Source organism: Pistacia vera, unplaced genomic scaffold (genome assembly GCF_008641045.1).
Source record: "Pistacia vera cultivar Batoury unplaced genomic scaffold, PisVer_v2 Contig1025, whole genome shotgun sequence".
In the NCBI taxonomy this organism is placed as follows: Eukaryota; Viridiplantae; Streptophyta; class Magnoliopsida; order Sapindales; family Anacardiaceae; genus Pistacia; species Pistacia vera.
This window is the reverse complement of record NW_022195056.1, coordinates 245,485-248,610: the sequence shown is the minus strand read 5'-3', so window position 1 is coordinate 248,610 and position 3,126 is coordinate 245,485. Positions and strand designations below refer to the sequence as shown.

At 35.6% G+C, this 3,126-nt stretch overlaps 1 long non-coding RNA gene across 1 annotated transcript; it reads right to left on the bottom strand.

Annotated features, from left to right (window-relative positions):
- Window positions 1-348: 348 nt before the first annotated feature.
- Window positions 349-2,792, bottom strand: LOC116122899. The gene is made up of 3 exons (XR_004126973.1): window positions 2,498-2,792; window positions 2,377-2,415; window positions 349-842 (listed from the first exon to the last, which is right to left on the bottom strand). It is a non-coding gene; the product is annotated as an uncharacterized LOC116122899 (long non-coding RNA).
- Window positions 2,793-3,126: the final 334 nt, after the last annotated feature.

Genomic DNA, 3,126 nt, shown 5'->3' with positions numbered 1-3,126 from the left:
TTATAATCATTTTAGATGCTAAATGTGGAATCCATAATGTTTTCGCGACTATTTTATTAGTGGACGAATGTATCTTTTGATGATCAAAATTTAGTGGTTAATTCTAATTATTTTAGACGCTGAATGTGAATAACAACTCTTTTCCATAATTTGAGACGCATAAGAAATATTTTACCATGATTGGATCATTGTGAATTGCGTATGTAAGCAATCAATGGAATGAGAAAGAAACCCCATAACCCACATTGAATTTTAATGCTGCCCAGTCCTTCCTTCTTGCTCAAGCCAATTCCTAACAGACTCATACTCCATCAAGCAATCGCAATAAATCCATCATTAGAAATATTAGCTTTCTTAACTTTCTGGCATAACCTTCCAATGAAACTTCAGTATACAAGGTCAAAGTGAAATGATTCCATTGAATAGGACAACTATACATATATGTATTGCAACCATTAACAATCTCTAACTAATAAACAACACTAATGTGAGATATGAAACATGGTTAAACATGAATTAAACAAAATGAAGTCAGCAAAGGTATCCATCGTACAATAATGTGATTTGAAATGCAGCTAATAATGTGTTACCAATAATTGCATGTACACTTACCGCAAGCGCCCTATACAGATTTCCTACCGCAACCTTCTGAATCTCTATGCGCTACAATTGAAACTATGAAATCTTTATACTTTGTGATCATAAGGCAAACACTCATGCAGTGCTCCAAAGTATGTGACAAACAATTCAGAAATAAATAGTTCTACAAAGCTGAAGGATTAAAGACTTGAATAAATTATAACTACGTCCTCAGCCACAAGATCGTGAATGAGTCCAAAAACCTGCAGTTAAACCAGAAAGCAGAAGCGATCGTTACAAAGAAAACATTTCATTTTAAAAATTGTAGTCATTAAAAAAATATAATAGACACCTACAAAAGAACTGACCAGCATACACTGAATGTAACAACAACATTATAAAACAACACACAAAACGGGCATAAATAATTCGATTCAGTTTCCTTTTATATGCATTTCTCAAAACTCAGCCAAGGGTACTTAAAGATAAATGAACTAGTTAATACAAGACAACAAACCTATAATATACAAATCAGACCAGATAACCGAGAAGATCAAATTACAAACATAAAATCCTCCTCCACTAAGGCTTTATATAATCTAAAATCAATGATCTGCCAATCCTTTCATATTCCACTCTTATCCAAGACTTGATTCTAAAATGATCACAACAAAATTATAAACCATAAACCCATTTTCAGGAAACCATTATAGCAGTTAACCCTAGCATAAACTGGAAGTTTTCATTGCCGTTTTGTTTTGTTATTGTAATTGTAATCAAACACACATTTAAATAAAACATTTAGAAGCAACCCAACAGTGACATAGTCAATGTCTCTAGTTGTTTTTTGCATAACAAAAACAAAATCCAAAGCCTCTTCCCATTGCAGGGCATGAGTATACCCTGCCAGCATTGCATTCCAAGAGACCACACTCCGTTCAGGCATCTCATTAAAAAGCTCCCTTGCCTCTCTAATTCTCCCACTTGTTGCATATCCCGACATAATAGAAGTCCAAGAAATCAAACTCCTCTTTCCCGGTTGGTAAAATATCCTATGAGCATCCTCTAATTTCCCACACTTAACATACATATTAATAAGGGAACCCAAAACCACCTCATCCCCTTCAAAATCATTCTTAATAACAACTGCATGAATCTACATCCCCTCCTTTAACTTGGACAAAACCGAACAAGCAATTAGAGCATTAACAAAAGTAAAATTCAAGGGCCTAATATTTTCCCTAAACATTTTAAAAAACATGAAAACAGCCTCATTCTCATCCCCTGCCTCAAGATATCTCCTAACAATCACATTCCAAGAAACAACATTCTTATTCTCTATCTCATCAAATATTCGCCTCACGTCACTCACAACCATACACTTCCGATACACATCCACAAGCGAGCTTTCCAGAGTCACATTCCCACAAAACCCACATTTCACAATCACTCCATGAACCTGCCTCGCAAGACCAAGCTCCAATTCCCCACCACAAGACCGCAAAACGCTAGCAAAACTAATCTCATTCGCTAAAATCCCCGCCTTATTCATACCTACAAACAATACCAACGCTTTCTCTGCAAACCTATGTTGCATATATGCGCTAAGCATTGCATTCCAAGACCCACCATCTCTCTCAGGCATTTCATCGAAGAACTCCCATGCGTCACTCAAATACCCGCATTTGCCATAACATTCTATAGCTCGGTTCAAGAAAAACGTGGGTGGCGTGGGACAGAATAGTTCCAATTAGAGTAAGCAAAACAAAGAATAGTTCCAATCACAGTAAAACATACCATTGATTCCAATCTTTGTGCTCCCACTGCTCCGTGTTTCTAACAAAACAAAACAGATCAGCACACTATTAAACTAGTTTCCAAGATTATGAATCAATAAATGAAATCCTTTTATTCTTACTTTGAACTATGGGTAGCAACTCTGTAGTAGTGGCTTTGATGGGTTGAATACTCTTGGCTATTGAGATTCCAAGCTCAGTTCAGTCAACAACAACCAAACGGAGCTTCTAAAAAACAAAGGCAAAAACACAGGACGGCAATCGGACCTTGAGACAATCGGATGAGGAAGAAGAGAAGTCGGTTGCGCGTGAAAGAGAAACGGTGGGCGTAGATCTAAGGAGAGAGGAGAAAGCCATTGTTGAAAATAACAGTGCCACTTTTCCCAAGGCTTATCTTTTTAACATACTCAAAATTTCAATTTATTTCAAGCGGAACCTGGGACGCTCAAAATTTATCATACATTTGACAACTAAAAATCTTAATTCCCAAAAGAAGATAATTTGTAACTATCTAATTAGTTACGTAACGGTAATTTTAGTCACAAATTAAAATCATATTTTTTCATTTTACCGGGAAAATTGGGTTCAAAAAAATTCATCAACTTTTAGCGACTAAATACATTTTAGTTACTATAATGAGTTTTTGCAACTAGGTGTAATATGCACAAAATAATTAGTTGCCAAATGTACCTGGGCCCTTTGTAATTATTGTCAAAAGCTTGAACATTTTGGTAATTGTATTATTTTGTAA